This window comes from Scyliorhinus torazame, chromosome 9 (genome assembly GCF_047496885.1).
Source record: "Scyliorhinus torazame isolate Kashiwa2021f chromosome 9, sScyTor2.1, whole genome shotgun sequence".
Taxonomy (NCBI): domain Eukaryota; kingdom Metazoa; phylum Chordata; class Chondrichthyes; order Carcharhiniformes; family Scyliorhinidae; genus Scyliorhinus; species Scyliorhinus torazame.
Genome location: NC_092715.1, coordinates 49782842 through 49806807, shown reverse-complemented (window position 1 = coordinate 49806807; position 23966 = coordinate 49782842). Strand labels below are relative to the sequence as shown.

The following is a 23966-nucleotide window of genomic DNA, read 5'->3' as shown; positions in this document are numbered from 1 at the left end:
CGTTCAGAGACTATTTCCTCGGGTGGATGTAGCTGTTACAAGGGGGCATAACTATAAGATTCTGGGTGGGAGATATAGGAGGGATGTCTGAGGTAGGTTCTTTACTCAGATAGTGGTTAGGGTGTGGAATGGACTGCCTGCTGTGATAGTGGAGTCGGACACTTTAGGAACTTTCAAGCGGTTATTGGATAGACTCATGGAGCACACCAGATTGACAGGGAGTGGGATAGCTTGATCTTGGTTTCAGACAATGCTCGGCACAACATCGAGGGCTGAAGGGCCTGTTCTGAGCTGTACTGTTCTATGTTCTATGATTCTAAGTGTAGTTTTGCATTTATTTAGGTCTGAAATATAAGGTTTATATTCTAAGAACGATGCCGAATTTACGAAGCAAGTTGTTTATTTAACTAGTTAAATGCATTTGCGCACTTAATGACCTCAAGACATCCCAAAGCACTTTACTGCTAACAAAGGTACTTGGAGCTACAGTCACGTAAGAATGAAACTGGAGGACTTCCGGGTGCGGCGATGACCAGCTAAGTCGCACGTTTAGGCACCTCCCGTTGAAACGGACTTTTGGGCTCTTATTAAGAGCCCCAACGGCAATTTTTAACGGCCAAGATCATTGTGTGGTGAAATAGGAGGGAATTCCCCCCGGATAAATATGGATAAAGGAGAGGATAGCGGCCGGATTGCAGTGGATCCACTGGAGCAGCGGCAAGGAAGGGAAGCTCGAAGCAAGATGGCATTGGAAGGTGGCTGTTCGATATGGGGCCCGGAACAACAAGAGTTCCTGCGGCGCTGTGTGGAAGAGCTGAAGAAGGAGGTGTTGGCCCCGATGCTACAGGCGATTGAAGGGCTAAAGGAGGCGCAGAGGACCCAGGAGTTGGAGCTTCGGGTTGTGAAGGCAAAGGCTGCGGAGAATGAGGATGAAATACAGGGCCTGGTGGTAAAGACAGAGACGCACGAGGCACAGCACAAAAGGTGTGTGGAGATGTTGGAAGCCCTGGAGAATAACTCAAGGAGGAAGAATTTAAGAGTCTTGGGTCTTCCAGAAGGCACAGAGGGGGCGGACGTCGGGGCATATGATGCTTCACTCGCTAATGGGATCGGAGGCCCCGACAGGCCCTTTGGAAGTGGAGGGAGCTTATGGAGTTCTGGCGCGAAGACCAAAGGCAGGAGAAATACCTCGAGCCATAGTGGTGAGGTTTCACCGCTACAATGACAGAGAGATGGTTCTAAGATGGGCGAAGAAAACTCGGAGCTGCAGGTGGGAGAACGCGGTGATTCGCGTGTACCAGGATTGGAGTGCGGAGGTGGCGAGGAGGGGGGCAAGTTTCAACCGGGCCAAGGCGGTGCTCCACAAAAAGGTTAAATTTGGAATGTTGCAGCCGGCGAGACAGTGGGTCACACACCAAGGGAAGCACCACTACTTTGAGACGGCAGAAGAGGCGTGGACATTCATTGTGGACGAGAAGCTGGAATAGTCTGGCGAGAGAAAAAGCTTCTGTAATAAAGTGGTGGGGTGATTATGTGGGACCAGGAAGGGGAAGGGGGGGAATTTTTTCCATTTTGTAACTTTTCTCTTTTCCCCTCGTGGGGGGGGTGGCGGGTAGTATGGGGAACTGTGGGTGCCGGTGGGAAGGAAAGGGGAAGGAGAAGGGAACTGCGCCATCAGGGGCGGGGCCGAGTGGGAAACGCGGGCTTTGCTCCCGCACTATGGTAATTGTAGCGGGAACGGGGACGCAGGAAGGGGGGGCCTCGCACAATGAGGGGCCGAGGACAAACGGGGGCAAGCCGAGGTCAGCCAGAGTTTGCTGACTTCTGGGAGCAACATGGGGGGTGCAACTACGCTAGAAAGGGATCTAGCGGATAGGGGGGGGGGGGGGGGGGGAGTTAACTGGGTTGCTGCTGCTAAGGGGAAAGGGGAGCTGTTATGGGGCGGGGTGGTCGTGACGGGAGAGCACCCGTCAGTGGGATATACGGGTACGTGGGAACCGGGTGAGGAGCTGGGTTAGAAAAGGGGATGGCTAGTTGACATGGGGGGGGGGGGTAAAGAGCCCCCCAACCCGGCTGATCACGTGGAACGTGAGAGGGCTGAATGGGCCGATTAAAAGGGCACGGGTACTCGCACACCTAAAGAACTTAAAGGCAGATGTGGTCATGTTGCAGGAGACGCACTTGAAACTGGCAGATCAGGTCAGACTACGTAAAGGATGGGTGGGGCAGGTGTTCCATTCGGGCTTAGATGCGAAGAATAGGGGGTGGCTATCTTAGTGGGGAAACGGGTACAGTTTGAGGCAAAGACCATAGTGGCGGACAGTGGGGGTCGATATGTGATGGTGAGTGGCAGATTGCAAGGGGAGGCGGTGGTTCTGGTGAACGTATACGCCCTGAACTGGGATGATGCAAACTTCATGAAGCGTATGCTGGGGCGCATCCCAGACCTGGAGGCGGGAAAGCTGGTAATGGGTGGAGACTTCAATACGGTGCTTGATCCAGGGCTGGACCGGTCTAGGTCTAAGACCGGGAGGAGGCCCGCAGCGGCCAAGGTGCTTAAGGACTTCATGGAGCAGATGGGAGGAGTAGACCCCTGGAGATTTATTAGGCCTAGGTGTAAGGAGTTTTCATTTTTCTCCCATGTTCACAAGGTGTATTCACGGATAGACTTTTTTGTCCTGGGAAGGGCAATGATTCCGAAGGTGACAGGGATGGAGTACATGGCCATAGCCATTTCGGACCACGCTCCACATTGGGTAGATCTGGAGATAGGAGAGGAAAAGGAGCAGCACCCACTCTGGAGATTGGATATGGGGTTGTTGGCGGATGAGGGGGTATGTCTAAGGGTGAGGGGGTGTATCAAAAGGTACCTGGAGCTTAATGATAACGGAGAGGTCCAGGTGGGAGTGGTCTGGGAGGCGCTGAAGGCGGTGGTCAGAGGGGAACTGATATCCATAAGGGCCCATAAAGGGAAGCAAGAGAACAAAGAAAGGGAGCGACTGTTGAGAGAACTTCTGAGGGTAGACAGGCAATATGCAGAGGCTCCGGAGGAGGGACTGTACAGGGAAAGACAAAGGCTACATATGGAATTTGACCTGCTGACCACGGGCAAGGCAGAAGCACAGTGGAGGAGGGCACAGGGAGTACAGTATGAGTATGGAGAGAAGGCGAGCCGGTTACTGGCCCAACAACTGAGGAAGAGGGGATCGGTGAGGGAGATACGTGGGGTGAGGGATGAGGAAGGTGAGATGGAACGGGGAGCGGAGAGGGTGAACGGGGTGTTTAAGGCATTCTACGAGAGGCTGTATAAGGCTCAGCCCCGGAAGGGAAGGAGGGAATGATGCATTTCCTAGATCGGCTGGAATTCCCGAAGGTGGAGGAGCAGGAGAGGGCGGGACTGGGAGCACGGAGTGAGGTGGAGGAGGTGGTAAAGGGGATTGGGAGCATGCAGGCGGGGAAGGCCCCGGGACCGGATGGGTTCCCGGTGGAACTTTATAGGAAATACATGGACCTACTGGCCCCGCTTTTGACGAGAACCTTTAATGAGGCCAGGGAAAGGGGGAAGTTGCCCCCGACTATGTCGGAGGCGACGATATCGTTACTCTTCGGGAAGGAAAATGACCCGCTGCAGTGCGGGTCTTACAGGCCTATTTCCCTCCTGAACGTGGATGCTAAGCTCATGGCCAAGGTGATGGCGACAAGGATAGAGGATTGTGTCCCGGGGATGGTCCACAAGGATCAAACTGGGTTCGTTAAGGGGAGACAGCTGAACACGAATATACGGAGGCTGCCAGGGGTGATGATGATGCCCCCACCGGAGGGGGAGGCGGAGATAGTGGTGGCGATGGACGCTGAGAAAGCATTTGACAGAGTGGAGTGGGACTACCGATGGGAAGTGTTGAGGAGATTTGGTTTTGGAGAGGGGTTTATTGGATGGGTACAGCTGCTATATAGGGCCCCGGTGGCAAGTGTGATCACGAACAGGCAGAGGTCCGACTACTTCCGTCTTTATAGAGGGACAAGACAGGGGTGTCCCCTGTCCCCGTTACTGTTTGCATTGGCAATTGAGCCGCTGGCCATAGCACTGAGGGGCTCTAGGAAGTGGAGGGGAGTACTCAGGGGAGGAGAAGAACACCGGGTATCATTGTATGCAGATGATCTATTGCTGTATGTTGCCGACCCAGTGGAGGGGATGCCTGAGATAATGTGGACACTCAGGGAGTTTGGGGATTTTTCGGGGTACAAATTGAATATGGGGAAGAGTGAGTTGTTTGTGGTGCATCCGGGGGAGCAGAGCAGGGGAATAGATGATTTACCGCTGAGGAGGGTAATAAGAGATTTCCGGTACTTAGGGATCCAGATAGCCAGGAGCTGGGGAACCCTACATAGGCTTAATTTAACACGATTGGTGGAACAGATGGAGAAGGATTTTAAGAGATGGGACATGGTGTCCCTGTCACTGGTGGGTAGGGTGCAGGCGGTCAAAATGGTAGTCCTCCCGAGATTTCTTTTTGTGTTTCAGTGCCTCCCGGTGATGTTTACGAGGGCTTTTTTCAAAAAAATTGAGAAGAGTGTTATGAGCTTTGTGTGGGCTGGGAAGACCCCGAGAGTGAGGAGGGGGTTTTTGCAGCGTAGCAGGGATAGGGGGGGACTGGCACTGCCGAGCTTAAGTGATTATTATTTACAGGCCGCCAATATCTCAATGGTGTGTAAGTGGATGGGAGAAGGGGAGGGAGCGGCGTGGAAGAGACTGGAAATGGCGTCCTGTAAAGGAACCAGCCTACAAGCATTGGCGACGGCGCCGTTGCCGTTCTCCCCGAAGAAATACACCACAAGTCCAGTGGTGGTGGCAACGCTGAAAATTTGGGGGCAGTGGAGACGGCATAGGGGAAGGACGGGAGCCTCGGTGCGGACCCCGATAAGGAATAATCATAGGTTTGTCCCGGGGAGAATAGATGGGGGATTTAGAACATGGCAGAGAGCAGGGATTGTGCAACTGAGGGATCTGTTCCTAGACGGGACGTTTGCGAGTCTGGGAGCGCTGACGGAAAAATACGGGTTGCCCCAGGGGAATGCATTTCGGTACATGCAATTGAGGGCTTTTGTGAGGCAACAGGTGAGGGAATTTCCGCAGCTCCCGACGCAGGAGATTCACGCTAGAGTGATTTCGGGGACATGGGTGGGGGATGGTAGGGTGTCAGATATATACAGGGAAGTGAGAGACGAGGGGGAGATCATGGTGGATGAGCTGAAGGGAAAATGGGAAGAGCTGGGGGAAGAGATCGAAGAGGGGCTGTGGGCAGATGCCCTACGCAGGGTAAACTCTTCGTCCTCGTGTGCCAGGCTTAGCCTGATACAATTCAAGGTCTTGCACAGGGTGCACATGAACGGAGCAAGGCTCAGTAAATTTTTCGGGGTAGAGGATAGGTGCGGGAGATGCGCGAGAAGCCCAGCGAACCACACCCACATGTTTTGGTCATGCTCGGCACTGCATGGGTTCTGGGTGGGGGTGGCAAATGTGCTTTCGAAGGTGGTGGGGGTCCGGGCCGAGCCAAGCTGGGGGTTGGCTATATTTGGGGTTGCAGAAGAGCCGGGAGTGCAGGAGGCGAGAGAGGCTGATGTTTCGGCCTTTGCGTCCCTAGTAGCCCGGCGAAGGACATTGTTAATGTGGAAGGAAGCTAAACCCCCGGGCATGGAGGCCTGGATAAACGACATGGCAGGGTTTACAAAACTGGAACGGATAAAGTTCGCACTAAAAGGTTCGGCTCAAGGGTTCACCAGGCGGTGGCAACCGTTCATTGACTATCTCGCAGAACGATAAAGGAACTGGGAAAGTAGCAGCAGCAACCCAGGGGGGGAGGGGGGGGGTGGGGAGGGCTCGGGTGGGTCCTCAGGGGTGTTTTTGTATAGATATTTTTACTTGGATATGTATATTGGCTTGTTTGACTTTATTATTTGGGAGAGTTAATATTTTGTTATGGCAGTTGCCATTTAGTTTATATATTATTTATTTATTTGTTAAAAAACGGTCACTATTATTTATATTGTTTTATTGTTGTAAAAAGGGAAAATCTTTGTACTGTTTTGTTTGGCCGGAAAAAAAATTTGAATAAAATATATTTTTTTAAAAAAAGAATGAAACTGGACAAATGGACAACTCTGCGTTCGTGGTCATTTGAGTTCATTTCTCGAGGGATATCATTGAAAATCAGAGAGGCCATTTAAAATTATCCAGGACCTTGGTCAGTCATACCTTTAGAGTACTGTGCACAGTCCTTGCCTCCAAATTCTGAAAAGGATGTTGGATCTCTGGAGAAAATGCAAAAAGAGATTTACAAGAATAATACAAGAATTAAGAGGTTCCAACTGTTGGGAAAGACTGGGGCAATTTTCTTTAGGATAAAGAGACGGCTTAAAAATGACCCGAAGCATCTTAGAACATAGAACATAGAACAGTATAGGAGACAGAGGAGCAGTTGTATAGTCAGATACTGAAAAGGTGTGAAAAAAGCAGAGTAGTTATGATGGGCGATTTTAACTTTCCCCATATTGACTGGGAATCCCTTACAGTCCGGGGCTCGGATGGAGAGGAATTTGTTAGATGTGTCCAGGAGGGCTTTTTGATACGTTATGTCAACAATCCAACCAGGGCGGGGGCCATACTAGACTTGGTATTGGGGAATGAGCCAGGCCAGGTGACTGATGTTTCAACTGGGGAGCATTTTGGGCTTGGCGACCATAATTCCATGAGATTTCGGGTAGTCATGGATAAGGACAAGAGTGGCCAATTACATCCAAATTAGACAGGAACTGGGAAATGTGGATTGGGAATGGCTATTTGAGGGCAAATCCACATCTGACATGTGGGAGACTTTAAAAGTCCAGTTGATTGAAGTGCAGGACAGGCATGGCCCGCAAAAATGAAGGACTGAAATGGCAGGAGTCGGGAACCATGAATGAAAAGGAAAATTTTAAGCCTATTCAAAAGGAAAAAGGAAAAACTCTAGGCATCTAAAAACTGACAAAGCCCTTGAGAAGTAGAGTGAAAGTAGGAAGGAATGTAAACGTGGAATTAGGAGGGCTAAAAGGGGCCATGAATGACTTTAGCAAACATAATCAAGGAGAATCCCAAGGCTTTTTCTGCACATATTAGGAGCAAGAGGATAGCAAGAGAAAGAGTAGACCCACTCAAGGACAATGGAGGGAAGTTATACGTGGAACCACAGGAAGTGGGTGAAATCCTTAATGAGTACTTTGTATCGGTATTCACCAGGGAGAAGGACATGATGGATGTTGAGGTCTGGAATAGGTGTGTGAACGCTCTTGAGAATGTCAATATATCAACGGAGGAAGTGTTGAGTATCCTAAGTTGCATTAAGGTAGACAAGTCCCAGTGGCCAGAAGGGATCTATCCCAGGTTACCGCGGGAGGCAAGGGGAGGAATAGCTGGGGCCTTAACAGATATCTTCACATCCTCTTTGACCACAGGCGAGGATCCAGAGGACTGGCGAATAGCCAATGTTGTTCCCCTGTTTGAGAAAGGAAGCAGGGATAATCCAACAATTATAGGCCAGTGAGCTGACATCAGTGGCGGGAAGCTTTTAGAAAAGATACTGAGGGATAGGAACTAAGCACATTTGGAGTAAAATGGCCCAGTTAGTGACAGGCAGCATGGTTTTTCATGGTGAAGGTCATGTCTCACCAACTTGATTGAGTTTTTTGAAGAGGTGACAAAGAAAATTGATAAGGGATGGGCTGTGGACATATGGACTGCAGTTAGACATTGACAAGGTCCCACATGGCAGACTGGTACAAAAACTAAAATCCCATGGGATTTGGGGTGGGCTGGCGAGATGGATACAGAACTGGCTTGGTTATAGAAGACAGAGAGTAGCAGTGGAAGGGTGTTTTTCAGATTGGAGATCTGTAGCTAGTGGTGTTCCGCAGTGATCAGTGCTGGGATCACTGTTGTTTGTAGTATATATAAATGATCTGGAGGAAAATGTGGGTGGTTTGATTAGTACGGATGACACAAAGATTGATGGAGCTGCTGATACGTGCCGAGGATTGTCAGAGGATACAACAGGATATAGATAAATTGGGAGACTTGGGCACAGAAATGGCAGATGTAGTTTAATCCACCAAATGCGAGGTGATGCATTTTGGAGGATCAAACCTAGGTATGAATTATACTGTAAATGGCAGAATCTTTAGGAACATTAGCATACAGAGGGATCTGGGTGTGCAGGTCCATAGTTCCCTAAAAGTGGCAACGCAGGTAGCCAAGGTGATCAAGAAGGCATATGGCATACTTGCATTCACTGGCCGGGGCATTGAATACCGGAGTTGGGAAATCATGATGCAACTATAGAAAACCTTGGTTAGGCCGCATTTAGAGAATTGCGTGCAGTTCTGGCCACCACATTATCAGAAGGATGTGGAAGCTTTGCAAAGAGTGCAAAGAAGGTTCACCAGGATGTTGCCTGGTCTCAAGGATGTTGGCTATGTGGAGAGGTTGAATAATCTAGGATTGTTTTCACTGGAAAGACTGAGGCTGAGGGGAGACCTGATTGAGGTCTACAAAATTATGAGAGGCATAGACAGGGTGGATATGCGGAGGCTTTTTCCAAGGGTGGAACTGTCAGTTACAAGGGGGCACAGGATCAAGGTGAGAGGGGTAAAGTTTAAGGGAGATGTGCAGGTAGGTTTTTCAGACAGAATAGGGAGGAAATAGAGGGATACGGACCGAATAAGGGCAGAAGATTTATTTTTTTAGTTAGGGCATCATGATCAGCACAGGTTTGGTCAGCCAAAGGGCCTGTTCCTGTGCTGTACTTTTCTTTGTTCTTTGGGATTTGGGCTTCGCTGGCAAGGCCAGTATTTGTTGCCCATCCCTAACTGCCCTTGAACAGAGTTGCTGGCCAGGCAGCGAAGAATGAATGACATTGCTGTGGGTCGCGATTCATATGCACACAAGACCAGATAAAGATGGCAGATTTCCTTCTAAAGGACATTAACGAACCAGATGGGTTTTAACGACAATCGACAATGGTTTCATGGCCATCATTAGACTTTTAATTCCAAATTTTAATTGAATTCAAATTCCACCATTTGCCGTGGTGGGATTCGAACTCTGGTCCCCAGAGCATTACCCTTGGTCATATGGATTATTCGTCCAGTGACAATACCACTTGAATCTATGTCCTCCGAAGGAAAAAGGAAACAGAAGTTTTGCAAGCATTTTAATCTGCATGAAATGCATTAAAATCCTTATAAGTTAGTGCACAATTCCTATCTGAAGGATTTGGCCTATACAGCAGTCACAAATGGATGTAAATCCTACAATTCTTAGTAAATTAAACTGCAAAGTACCCGCTGTGGTTGGAGCAGAATATATAATAATCTTTTAAAAGGGAAGCAGATCAATATTTGCAAAGGAAAAAGGTATAAGGGTATAAGGAAAGGAAAAGGAATTAAATAGGTTGTTCCTTCAGAGAACCAGAACTGATGGGGTGAATGCTTTCTTCTGTGCTGTTAAATTCCACAACTAATTAAACTGACAATGTTCGGAAAAAGTGAAAAGCTGATCTCAAAATGAGAGCAGTTGACAATACATTATGCAGAGAATCATATACGGCGAGACGAGAGAGAATGGGAGGGGGAACATTCACCTATAATACAGGAACTTTAAACGCCCCTCCATTCCAAAGCAGATCTGAATTACATTTTGCTCATTCAGTGTGCAGAAGTACTCCTGAACTCAGGAATGCACAATGTGACTGATTGTATAGAGGTACCGTTGCCCTGGGAAACAAGAATTATCTTTCGTAATCCTTCAGCCCTAAGCAGAAGAATACTAATGCATTTAGTTTTGGTAACTTCACTGCTCAAGCTCCCTCCAACATGTCTGGACAATAATGCTGCAATTTACTGTCATGAAAGCAAATTTCAGGCCTATTATTTTCTGCCCTGAACAGTAGTCAGGGAACTGATTATAGCTTTTGCGCTTTTTTTCTCTCCACGACGCTCCCCCCCCCCCCCCCCCCCCCCCCAACGCCAGTGGTGTGCCATTGTAAACTGGATCTTTAGCAGACTGATATTTAATCAATAGGTATAAATTATTTTGAAAGCCTCTTATTTCTTTATTAGCACAAGGCTTAGCTATTCTCATAAAAGCAATTTCATGTTAAGCCTCAATAGACAACATATTAAGAAAAACAATCAGTTTTCTGCAGCCTAATCTGATTTGCATTTAAAATTTGAAGAGAAAACGCATTTCTATTTTCACACAAAATGTAATTGCACCCAATCATGTTGTATCTGTGTTGTGACTGTAGACCTCTCCCCCCTTCCTTTACACTGAATTTGGTGACTCTTTCTTTGGCAAACTTACAGCCCTCTCGTGTGTCAATTCCCATTCAATCATCTTCCCACCTTTCTTGAAGGTGTTGAAGGGCCAAATTTAAGACAGATATCAGGATGTTCCTTTCAATAATGAATGATCAACATATGGAAACAGACTCCTCGACAAAGTGGTGTGTGAAACCCCTGCATTCATAAAAGAAGCAACTGGATGATACAGTGAGGGACCTTTATGGTCTTTTTGAGAAATTTCCTACTTCCGTTCTACCTTGTGATCTTAATACTAAATTTGAAATTACTGAGCGATTACTTTACCTATGTGCCAAAATTGGCATTGGGGCTGTGGACAAGTGTAGGATGAAAGGATTCGGGATAAATTGCAAATTTGAGGTGCTTTAAAATTGGAGCATAAAATGGTTGATGATGACAAGTGAGCCGGGGAAACACTGAACCTCTCGACATTCAAACTTTCTACTGAAAAAGTGCATTATACGTTTAACATTTCAACTAAATTCTGTCTGAATATTGAAAGTGCTAGACCAAAAAAAAAAAAACGCCATGGTCCATCAAATTCACCATCTCCCATCCTGGCAGTCAGTCGAATGAAACAACAATAATGGCTAACTATCGCAATCAATCTCTATTAGCAGTGAAAAACAAATTCCGAAATGATGCAAGGAAAGCAGGGTTTTGGGAACCATAGGTTCTAAATTTTCTTCAAAATTTCCTCCACCAGCCACATGTGATGCCTTAAATTATTCACTCGCAGCATCCCAAAATGTTATTTTCCGAAAGAAACCTAATCTACCTAATTTTAATTTGAATGAATGAATTTGTAACTGTTTGCATTATGCTCCGAGGGAGTCTATTCCATCAGGGACCCGGCGCGGAGAAACATAGGCCCCGACCGGGATAAGCTCGCCCGCCGATTGGTAGGACCTGATCGCAGGCCAGGCCACCGTGGAGGCCCCCCCCTGGAGTCGGATCCCCCCTCCCACTACCAGGCCGCCCGCTGGGTAGGACCCCACGAGAACGACGCCGGCGGGACTCGGCTGAACTTGGTGGACACTTGGCCCATCGCGTGGGGAGAATTGCCAGGGGGCCGCTACCGGCGTCGCGCCGACGCCATTGGCACCGATTCTCTGGTCGCCGGAGAATCGGTGGACCGGTGTCACGTGATTCGCCCCCTACCCTGCCGATTCTCCGATCCGGCACGGACAGTGAGAATCTGGATGGCTGTGTTGTCGGCCTGATGCAAGGGTTGAGGACATCTGCTCTGGGCTGTGGCCCAATTTGCAGTGGGAAGGTAGGAGTCATGCAGTCATGGTCCATATAAGTACCACAACATAGGTGGAAAGGGGAGAGAAGTTCTGTTGAGGAAGTATGAGCATAGCATTCATCACAAAACAGATCAATTTATAGTGCAAAAAGGAAGAAATATGTACGATCTGATAGCTATTGCATAGACATGGGTGCAAGATAACAAAGACTGGGACCTAATATTCACAATAGATGACATTTAAGGACAGGTAGCTAGAAAAAGATGAAGGATGATAATTAATGAGGAAGATGATATTTGCACAATAGAAAGGGATACTCCAAGTGTTGACGCCGTCGTAAACGGCGGAGCAATTTACAACGGCATCAACGGGCCCCCAGGAGCAGCTATCCTGCACCGCATCGTGGGCTAGCATGACACTGGAGCGCTTCATGCAGCTCCAGCTGCCGATACCGGCGTCAGAACGGGAGCTGCGGGTCCGTGCATGTGCGCTATGGCCGTCACGAACTCACGCATGCGCGCTATGGCCGTCACGAACTCACGCATGCACGCTATGGCCGGCACGAACTCACACATGCGCGCTATGGCCATCACGAACTCACGCATGCACGCTATGGCCGTCACGAACTCACGCATGCGCGCTATGGCCGGCACAAACTCACGCATGCGCGCTATGGCCGGCACAAACTCACGCATGCGCGCTATGGCCGGCACAAACTCACGCATGCACGCTATGGCCGGCACAAACTCACGCATGCGCGCTATGGCCAGCACAAACTCACGCATGCGCGCTATGGCCGGCACGAACTCACGCATGCGCGCTATGGCCGTCACAAACTCACGCATGCGCGCTATGGCCGGCACGAACTCACGCATGCGCGCTATGGCCGGCACGAACTCACGCATGCGCGCTATGGCCGGCACGAACTCACGCATGCACGCTATAGCCGGCACAAACTCACGCATGCAGCTATGGCCGGCACAAACTCACGCATGCACGCTATGGCCGGCACGAACTCACGCATGCATGCTATGGCCGGCACAAACTCACGCATGTGCGCTATGGCCGGCGCAAACTCATGCATGTGCGCTACTTGCCTTCTCCCCGTTAGCCCTGACGCAACATGGCGGAGAGCTACAGGGGCCCAGTGCGGAGGAACATAGGCCCCCACTAGGAGAAGCCCGCCCGTCGATCAGTAGGCCCCGATCGCGGGCCAGGCCACGGTGGAGCCTCGCCCCTGGGGTCAGGTCCCCCCTCCCCCCACCAGGCTGCCCCACGGAACATGAACGGCGAGGTCCCACCGGGTAGGACCACACGTGAACGGCGCCGGCGGGACTCGTCGAACTCATCGGGCACTCGGACCATCGCGTGCGGTGAATCGCCGGGGTGGGGGTGGGGGGGGGAGAAGCGTATAGAGCTGCACTGCGCCGCCGCCAATGGTGCCGATTCTCCGGTCATCGGAGAATCGGTGGACTGGCGTTGGAGCGGCGTCGCGTGAATCGCGCCCTCCCCCGCTGATTCTCCGGCCCGGCCCGGGGTCGGAGAAGCTCGGTCCGGGGTCGGAGAATCCCGCCCCCTTTGTCTGAAGATCAAGATGTAGAATCAGTTTGGGTAGATCTGAGAAATAGTAAATGTAATTTGTGGGAATGGCTTAAAGGCCCCTAACAGGAACTACACTGCAGGACAAGATATACTGGAAAAATTAACGGGGGCTTGTGAGAAAGGTACAGGGGTAATCATGGGTGGGTGATTCCAATCTGCATTTAGATTGGATAATTAGATTGGCAACAGTAGCCTAAATGATGAGTTCAGTTTTTTCAGGACAGTTTCTCAAAGCCGCATGTTCAAAAGCTAATCAGAGAGCAGGCTTTACTGGATCTGGTAATATGCAATGAGACAGAATTAACTAATGGCCTCATAGTGCATTCACTAGAGAGAGGGACCTTATTGCTCATGAAAACAGTGTGAACCAGGTTAATAGACTCGAACAGGTTGATATTAAGAAGGAGGATATGCTGGAAATTTTGGAAAGCACCTAGATAGATAGGTCCCCTGGGCCTGACGGGACATACCCAAGGTTCCTACGGGAAGCGAGGGAGGAGATTGCTGCACCGTTGGCGATGAGTTTTGCGTCCTCATTCTCCACTGGAGTAGTACCGGATGATTGGAGGGAGGCAAATGTTGTTCCCCTGTTCAAGAAAGGGAATAGGGAAATCCCTGGGAATTACAGAGCCATCAGTCTTACGTCTGTGGTGAGCAAAATATTGGAAAGGACCTGAGAGATAGGATTTATGATTATTTAGAAAAACATAGTTTGATTAAAGATGGTCAGTATGGCTTTGTGAGGGGCACGACATGCCTCACAAGCCTTATTGAATTCTTTGAGGATGTGACGAGACACATTGATGAAGGTCGGGCAGTGGATGTGGTGTATATGGATTTCAGTAAGACATTTGATAAGGTTCCCCATGGTAGGCTCATTCAGAAAGTTAGGGGGCATGGGATACAGGGAAATTTGGCTTTCTGGATACAGAATTGGCTGGCCGAAAGAAGACAGCGAGTGGTAGTGGATGGAAAGTATTCTGCCTGGAAGTCGGTGTCCCTTAGGGATCTGTTCTGGGACCTCTGCTCTTTGTGGTTTTTATAAATGACTTGGATGAGGAAGTGGAAGGGTGGGTTAGTAAGTTTGCCGATGACACGAAGGTTGGTGGAATTGTAGATAGTGTCGAGGGCTATTGCAGGTTACAACAGGACAGGATGCAGAGCTGGGCTGAGAAGTGGCAGATGGAGCTCAACCTAGATAAATGTGAAGTGTGAAAACCATAGAAAGCATCCTATCTGGCTACATCACAGCCTGGTATGGCAACTGCTTGGCCCAGGACCGCAAGAAACTTCAGAGAGTCATGAACACCGCCCAGTCCATCACACGAACCTGTCTCCCAACCACTGACTCCATCTATACCTCCCGCTGCCTGGGGAAAGCGGGCAGCACAATCAAAGACCCCGCCCACCCTGCTTACTCACTCTTCCAACTTCTTCCATCGGGCAGGAGATACAGAAGTCTGAGAACACGCACGGACAGACTCAAAAACAGCTTCTTCCCCGCTGTTACCAGACTCCGAAATGACCCTCTTAAGGACTGACCTCATTCACAATACACCTTGTATGCTTCATCCGATGCCGGTGCTTCTGTAGTTACATTGCATACTCTGTGATGCCCTATTATGCATTTTCTTTTATTCCCTTTTCTTCCCATGTACTTAATGATCTGTTTTTAAAAAAAATGTTTTCCTTTTCTGAGTTACCAAGCCAGGGCTCAGAGTGTGGGTCAGGGGCGAACCCCTAATCCAGCTCCTCGCCTGCTCCAAAAAACTAATTCAAATTGAATCGAATTTATGGTCCCCACAAGAGAGACACACCAGATCTGAACCAAAGGCTCAATCTACAGACACTTGATCTTAGCCAAAAGGCCGAGAAGCGATCTTAATGATCTGTTGAGCTGCACACAGAAAAATATTTTTCACTGTACCTGGGTACACGTGACAATAAACAAATCCAATCCAATCTAATCCAAGTGATTCATTTTGGAAGGTCGAATTTGAATGCTGAACATCGGGTAAAAGGCAGGATTCTTGGAAGTGAGGAGGAACTGAAGGATCTTGGGGTCCACATACGTAGATCCCTCAAAGCTGCCATCCAGGTTTATAGGGTTGTTAAGAAGGCGCATGGTGTGTTGGCTTTCATTAACAGGGGGATTGAGTTTAAGACCCGTGAGGTTTTGCTGCAGCTTTATAAAACCCTAGTTAGACCACACTTGGAATATTGTGTCCAGTTGTGGTTGCCTCATTATAGGAAGGATGTGGATGCTTTGGAGAGGGTACAGAGAAGTTTTATCAGGATGCTGCCTGGACTGGAGGTCATGTCTTATGAAGAAAGGTTAAGGGAGCTAGGGCTTTTCTCACTGGAGCGAAGCAGGAAGAGAGGTGACTTGATAGAGGTGTACAAGGTGATGAAAGGCATGGAGAGTGGATAGCCAGAGACTTTTCCCCAGGGTGGAAATGGCTGTCATGAGGAGACATAATTTTAAGGTGATTGGAGGAAGGTATAGGGGAGATGTCAGAGGGAGGTTCTTTACACAGAGAGTGGTGGGTGTGTGGAATGCACTGCCAGCAGAGGTGGTGGAGTCTGAGTCATTAGGGACATTTAGGCGACCCTTGGACAGGGACATGGACAGCAGTAAATTGAATGGGCGTAGGTTAGGTTGATCTTAGATTAGGATAAATGGTCTGGCACAATATTGTGGGTCAAAGGGCCTGTACTGATCTATGTTCTATAGTGAAGGTGCCCCAAGTAGGCGGTGATCATAACGTGATTGAATTTCATAATCAATTTGAGAGACAGTAAGAAGTCTAACACCAGGTTAAAGTCCAACAGGTTTGTTTCGATGTCACTAGCTTTCGGAGCGCTGCTCCTTCCTCATGTGAAGTCCAACGCCGGCATCTCCACAATTTGAGAGAGAGAGAGGAGCGGATCTAAGACTAGTTTTTAAAAAAATTAATTGAGGGGAATTTTGAAGGCATGAAGACAAAGTTGGCTAAAGTGAACGGGGAATCTTGTTTAAAGGATAGGTCCGTAGAGATGCAGTGTTGGCCATTTTAGAAGAAATTTCAGAATAATCAGAAAAGATTAGAAAATGGGGCCCCAAATGTAATATTTCTAAGTTTGCGTATGATACGAACATGTGGCTACAGGAGGATTCTGAAACAGTTACAAAAAACACATTTTTATTAAAAATTTCAAATTTACAAATAATTTAAAATGTTCACAAATCCACAAACACAACATAGGAAAAAAACCTAAAAGGAACGCAAGCCCAAATAACCCAGAACCCCTGCCTGCCCAACCTCTCCACCCCCGCCATCACCACCAGTAACCGACGCTCATTAGTTCCTTAAAATAGGAAATGAAAGACTGCCACCTCTGATAGAATCCCTCGACCGATCCCCTCACCGTATAGTTGACCTTCTCCAGGTACAGAAACTCCATTAGGTTCCCTAGCCATGCCGAGGCACTGGGTGTGGTTGGCGACCTTCACCCCAGCAGAAGTTGCCTCCGGGCAATCAATGTGCCTCCGCCTCAGTCTGCAGCCCGGGTGAGTCCGACACCACAAATATGGCAACTAGAGGACAGGGCTTCAATTCGACATTTAGAATTGCCGACATGGTGCTAAAGAAGGATACCCAAAAGCTCACAAGTAGATAGAGTTTCGATAGTATTCCAAAAGGAAAAGTGTGAGTAAAGCTTGCACTGGTCTTCTAAATTGAACAGATATTTTGCACACACTTTTACTGTAGAGGATACAAATGATATCCCAGAATGAAGTGTGAATCAGAAGTTGAAAGGTAGCAGCTTAAAACAATTACAATCACCATGATACTGAGATAATTGTCAAAACTAGAAGCTGGTCAATTTCTAGTTCCTCACGAACCTCGTCGTGGCTTCTGAAATAGCAAATTTTACAAAATTCCCTGGATTCTGGAAAGGTCCATTCTAATTGGAAAACAGTAAACATGACTCCTCTGTTCGAGGATTTGGATTTGTTTATTGTCACATGTACCGAAGTACAGTGAAAAGTATTGTTCTGCGTACAGTTCAGGTAGATTATTCCATACATGAAAAAAAAACAGGACAAGCATAAATACACAATGTAAATACATAGACACAGACATTGGGTGAAGCATACAGGAGTGTAGTACTACTCAGTAGAGAAGATGTGTGGAGAGATCAGTGCAGTCCATGAGAGGGTCGTTTAGGAGTCTGGCATCAGCGGGGTAGAAGCTATTTTTCAATCTGTTAGTGCGTGTTCTCAGACCTTTGTATCTGCTGCTGGTGGAAGAAGTTGGAAGAGTGAATAAGCCGGGTGGGAGGGATCTTTGAATATGCTACCAGCTTTCCCAAGGCAGCGGGAGGTGTAGACAGAGTCAATGGATGGGAGGTGGGTTTGTGTGATGGACTGGGCTGTGTTCATGACTCGCTGTAGTTTCTTACGGTCTTGGGCCGAGCAGTTGCCATACGAAGCTGTGATGCAGCCAGATAAAATTGTTAAGAGTCAATCGTAGAATCATAGAATTTACAGTGCAGAAGGAGGCCATTCGGTCCATCGAGTCTGCACCGGCCCTTGGAAAGAGCACTCTACTTAAGCCCACACTTCCACCCTAGCCCCACCTAACCTTTTTTGGACACTAAGGGAAATTTAGCACGGCCAATCCTACATCTTCAGGATGTGGGAGGAAACCAGACCACCCGGAGGAAACCCACGCAGACAAGAGGAGAACGTGCAGACGCCACACAGGCAGTGACCCAAGATGGGAATCGAACCTGGGACCCTGGAACTGTGAACCAGAGTGATAACCACTGGGCGACCGTGCTGCCCATATGGACATGCCATATTTCCTTAATATGCGCTGTTGTGCTTTCTTGGTCTTAGAATCAACGTGGGTGGACCAGGACAGATTGGTGGTGTGCACACCTAGGAATTTGAAGCTGTCAACCATCTCCACCTCGGCCCCACTGATGCACACAGGGGTGTGTACAATACTTTGCTTCCTGATGACAATGACCAGCTCTTTAGTTCGGCTGACATTGAGGGAGAGATTGTTGCTGTTACACCACTCCACTGGGTTCTCCTTCTCCCTCTTGTATTCTGACTCATTATTGTTTGAGATCCGACCCACTGCGGTCCTGTCATCAGCAAAGTTGTAGATGGAGATGTAGCCAAATTTTGCCAACGTGTCGAGATGTATCGGGATTAGGGAAAGTAGGGGGCTAAGTACGCAGCTTTGCGGGGCCACGGTATTGAGGATTATCGTGGAGAAGGTGTTGTTGTTTATCCTTACTGATTGTGGTCTATGGGTCAGAAAGTCGAGGATCCAGTTGCAGAGTGAGGAGCCAAGTCCTAGGTTTTGGAGCTCTGATGTGAGCTTGGCTGGGATTATGGTATTGAAGGAGGATGGAGACAGAATGCAGAAACTACCGGCCAGGTAGCTTAACTTCTGTCGTAGGGAAAATGCTGGAATGTATTACTGAGTAGGTTATAGTGGAACACCTATTAAATCCAAATACAACATAGTTTTTTGAAAGGGAAATGATGTTTGACTAATTTATTTTTCAGCAGCAACATGAATAAAGGGGAATCTGTGTACTTAGATTTCCAGAAGGCATTGACAAGTTGCCACATTAAAGATCACCACACAAAATAAGAGCTCATGGTGGAGGGGGTATTGTATTCGCATGGACAGGCAATTGATTAGCTAACAAATAAATTGGTCATTTTCATCTTGGAAAGATGTGGGTAGGGATTCTCCTTTCTGGGGACTAAGTCCCCACGTTAGTGGGAAAACCGGCGTCAACGATCCCCCAAGGTGAGGAATTCTCACCTTTATAGGGGGCTAGGTGGACGCTGGAGTCGTTGACGCTCCAGCCGGTGACGAGGGGACGGTGCAGGTTCGCGCATGCGCAGAATAGCCGCCATGTTCTCGCGCATGCGTGGAACCGCCGGCGTGATTCCGCACATGCGCAGACCGGCCGGCGTATTTTAGCGCATGCACGGGGGTTCTCTTCTCCGCCCCGGCCAATATGGCGGAGCCCTACAGGAGACCGGCACGGAAGAGGTGCCCCCATGGAACAAGCCCGCTGGTAGATCAGTGGGCCCCGATCGCGGGCCAGGCCACCGTGAGGGGCCCCCTGGAGTTGGATACCCTGCGCCGCCCCAAGGACCACCCACGCATACTCAGCTGCCAGGTCCCGCCGTGTGGGACCTGAGTAACCCACGCCGGCGGGACTGGCCAAACATGAATGCCGCTCAGCCCATCGGGGCCCGGAGAATCGCCAGGGGGGCCGCTGCCAACGGTCCCCGACCTGCATGGCGGGAATCCCGCCCCCGCCCGAAAAACGGCGCCGGAGAATACGGCAACCGGCGTCGGAGAATCCTGCCCGTGATACATGGATACATAGAAGATAGGAGTAGGAAGAGGCCTTTTGGCCCTTCGAGCCTGCTCTGCCATTTATCACAATCATGGCGGATCATCCAACTCAATAGCCTAATCCTGCTTTCTCCCCAAAGCCTTTGATCCTTTTGTTATGGGCGAGGCGTTTTCAGAACCCCAAAATGTATCATGGAGTTCAACCAATCTCTCCCTGTAATGGATTTGTTGCTTTTCCGAGCACACGGCTTTTTCCCTAGGTGTGGGATTACAATTATGGGCACATGGGTTTTTAAACACAAAACACTGTTTATTCCATGAACTCAACTTAACATCTTAAATAAACATTGGATCTCTTAACACCCCTTACTTCAAAGATAACTCAGAAAATATTGCAACAGTAAATAACTCCTTAAAATGTTCCTTCAAACTTCCAAGAGACTTAACACCTTTAAACAGTATCACATCAGGTTAAAGGATATATATATTTTCTGTAGAATGGCAGAGATATATTAGCTTGGTTGACTTCAGCTCCAGCACCTTGCTTTCTTCCTGCAAACTCTCTGGAAACACACAGACACACCCAAGCTGCTTTCTCAAACCTGGCTTTCTCCCTTCAAGCAGATCACAGCAAACCAGAACTTCTCAAGTTGCTGTCTCAAACTGGCTTTCTACTTTTAAACTTCTCTCAGCAAAACCAGCCAGGCACTTTTTAGCTGCTCTCAGCAAAACTAGCCAGGCACTTTTCAAACTGCAAAACCAAACTGCAAAAATGGCTGAACTGACCTCAGCCCCACCCATTCTCTGACATCACTGTTTTCTTAAAGGTACATTGCTTAAACATCCATGTCTTAAAGGTACCCTCACATGACACCTTTCACCCAAGCGCTATATCTAGCCGCCTCTTGAATATATTCAATGTTTTGTGCATTAGCTACTTCCTGTGGTGATGAGATCGCCTCCTCATTCTTCTGAACTCCAGCGAGAACAATCCCAACCTAGTCAATTTCTCCTCATATCACAGTCCCGCCATCCCTGGAATCAGACTGGTAAACCTTCGCTGCACTCCCTCGAGAGCAAGAACATCGTTCCTCAGAAAAACTGCACACAATATTCTAGGTGTGGCCTCACCAAGGCCCTGTATAATTACAGCAACACATCCCTGTTTCTGTACCCGAAACCTCTCGCAATGAAGGTCAACATACCATTAGCTTTCTTTACCACCTGTTGCACCTGCATGCTTACCTTCAGTGACTGGTGCACAAGGACAAGGATGAGTGGAGTTGCACTGGTGATCATTGCTGAGATCTCAACTATTTACAATTTATGGCTGGGGGTTTACAGTCCCCTCGTGGTGGGATCAGCTGCAGGGGATTCGGAGGCCCAGCTAAAGGTCCATTGACGTTCGGCAGAAGCAGATGGTCCTGATGGCGGAAGGGTCAGAAAATCCCACTCTGTGGGTTGGATTCTCAGTCATCAGTAGCGAGTTCCCGATGCAGCAGAGAACCCAGCGTTGGGGAAGAAAAAGGATCGGTGCTCCGGTCCGGTCCGTGCTGGTTGGGGATCGAGGTCGCACCCCGTGCCAATGGGAGGATGTAAATGGGTCATTAAGACCCAATTGCATTCTATTAACATGCCAGGCACAATATTCTCCAGACCCTTGTGATTCTCCAGTCCTCTGGGCCAGGTGTCACGTGGGCGAGTATTGTTGCATGCCCTGATAATAGTGCACCTGATGTGGTGGACCTTGCCGAGGGGCAACTCTTTGAGGGAGTTGCCCCCAAAGTCCATCGGAAGGCCACTCTCCTTCCTCACGAAGACAACACCTGCCCAGCAGCATGGCTCCCCCCCCCCCCCGACTGTGGTGGCACTGGACACAATCCGCAGCCGCCACGCCAGGTTCACGAAAACTGAGCGCACAGGTGTCTCGCGCCGTCGGGAACTCGGCCCATCGGGGGCGGAGCATCGGGGAGGGCTTTCAGGTAACGTCCCAAGGCCGTCCCAATGGCATGCGGCGTACTCCTTGATGACGTCGTTTTGGAGGGGGCGGAGCATCCGAAAACAGGCGCCGCCCCCGATTAGGTCGGAAACAGGGACTCTCCGCCCGATCGCCGATTACAACATCGGCGTCGGACAACGGCGAATCCCACCCATAGTCTCCCAAACGAAGAATGTTGCCCAGTATCAACCACTGACCTGGATGACGGGGCTGAATGCATGGTTGCTATATTTGCTGATAACACCAAGAAAGGTTTGAAAGTGAGTTGTGAAGAGCCATAGATAGGTTGAGTGAGTGGGCAAAAATCTGGCAGGCGTAGAGTCTAATGTGAGAAAATGTGAACTTGCCCACTTTGACAGTCAGAATAGAAAAGCAGCATATTGTTTAAATGGAGAGAGATGCAGCACTCTGTAGTACAGAGGGATCTGGGTGTCCTGCAGCATGAATCACACACACTGGTGGTACAGCAGGAATGAGGAAGGTACATGGAGTATTCCTGTTTATATTGAGGGGATAGGAATATAAAAGTAAGGATGTTTTGCTACAGTTGTACATGGTGTTGGTGAGACCACATCTGGAGAACTGCGTACAGTTTTGGTTTCCTTATTTAAGTAAGGATATAAAGACGTTAGACGTAGTTCAGAAGGTTCACTTAACTGATGCCTGGAATGGAGTTTATCTTAAGAGGAAAGGTTGGACAGGCTGGGCCTGCATCTAATAAGAGTTTATAGGAATGAGAGGTGATCTTATTGAACCACATAAGATGCTGAGGGGACTTGACAAGGTGGATGGAAGAAGGATGTTTCCTCTTGTGGGAGAGACTGGAAATAGGGGACACAGTTTAAAAAGAGTCTCCCATTTTAGATGGAAATGAAATGAAAATCGCTTATTGTCACGAGTAGGCTTCCATGAAGTTACTGTGAAAAGCCCCTAGTCGCCAAATTCCAGTGCCTGTTCGGGGAGGCTGGTACGGGAATTGAACCGTGCTGCTTTAAAAACTTGGTCTGCTTTAAAAGCCAGCTCTTTAGCCCAGTGTGCTAAACCAGCGATGAGAAGGTTTCTTTTCTTTAGAGCAGTCATTTTCAAACCCAGGGTTGCGACCTGCAGGTGGGTCACGGGCGAGCCGCGGGACTATGCGTCGCAACATTCCAGATTGTGGGAAATAGTGCATAACGGGCGCGGCCAGCTTTTAAAAATGTCGGCCGTGACCGGCTTTCGGAATGCCGGCTGACTCGCGCACGCATGCCCCCTCAGCAATGCGCAGGTCCGGAGCCCAGTGGGGCAGGCCACCTCCTCCTGACATCAGCGCGCTGTCTTAGGAGCAGATTTTTTTTCAAAAAAGTGCTGGAGTCTTCCTGCCTGGCGCAGCGACAGGGAGCAGGTCACGCACCCCGTACACTGACGTCACATGCCCTGGGCTACAGAAAGATTCCTCCATTTTGTTAGCAGCAAGGAAGCAATAGGACTGAAGAATTTAAAATGGATCGTTCGTAAGAAGGAAGGGAGGGCCAGAGACACAAGCAGGCCAGGATCTCACAACTAAATCTGCTGGAGAGAGCGACTCAGGAGAATTCACGACAGGACAAAGCAAAGCTGTGTGAGCTTCACGGCCTCTGGTGAACAGCCAATTAGCAAGAAGCTGAAATCAGGAACAAAGCAGTACAAAGATTTATTTATTGATTTTTAAAATAAATTTAGTGTACCCAATGCATTTTTTCCAATTAAGGGGTAATTTAGCGTGGCCAATCCACCTACCCTGTACATCTTGGGTTGTGGGGGTGAAACCCACGCAAACACGGGGAGAATGTACAAACTCCACACAGACAGTGACCGAGGGCCAGGATTGAACCTGGGACCTCGGTGGCATGAGGCAGCAGTGCTAACCACTGAGCCACCGTGCTGCCCCAATGCAGTACACGGTGATTTTTTTAAGGTATGGCTTTATTAATTTTGCCAATGCAAATCAGGATGCCTGATGCACGATCAATTGCACAAAGACGAGAATTGAATACAACTGAGGCTTTATTACACTAAGATGTGTGGCCTCCTACAGCAGCTGGCGAAATGGCTGCTGTATGGGGAGTACACATATTTATACTCCGCCTACTGGGCAGAGCCAGCAGGCAGGGACTACCCCTGTACCTGTAGTACAGGGCATGACCACACATCTCCTAATATATACAACAGTGGTGATTACCACAATGCCCATGTGTGTTATTTGTAGGGAAGTACTGGCAAATGAAAGCGTAAAACCATCAAAACCTCAAAGGCATTCGAAGACTATGCATGGTGAGTTTGAGGACAAACCTCTGGATTTTTTTTTCCAACGGATGCAGTGAGAAC

At 48.8% G+C, this 23966-nt stretch overlaps 1 protein-coding gene and 1 non-coding gene across 5 annotated transcripts in view; both read right to left on the bottom strand.

The window, feature by feature from the left end:
• The window catches only part of LOC140429185 (storkhead-box protein 2-like), a 484578-nt gene that overhangs the window by 173480 nt on the left and 287132 nt on the right, over positions 1-23966 (bottom strand). The gene's annotated exons all lie outside the window — the stretch shown is intronic.
• Positions 14931-15124, bottom strand: LOC140430163 (U2 spliceosomal RNA). The gene has a single exon (XR_011949343.1). It is a non-coding gene; the product is annotated as a U2 spliceosomal RNA (small nuclear RNA).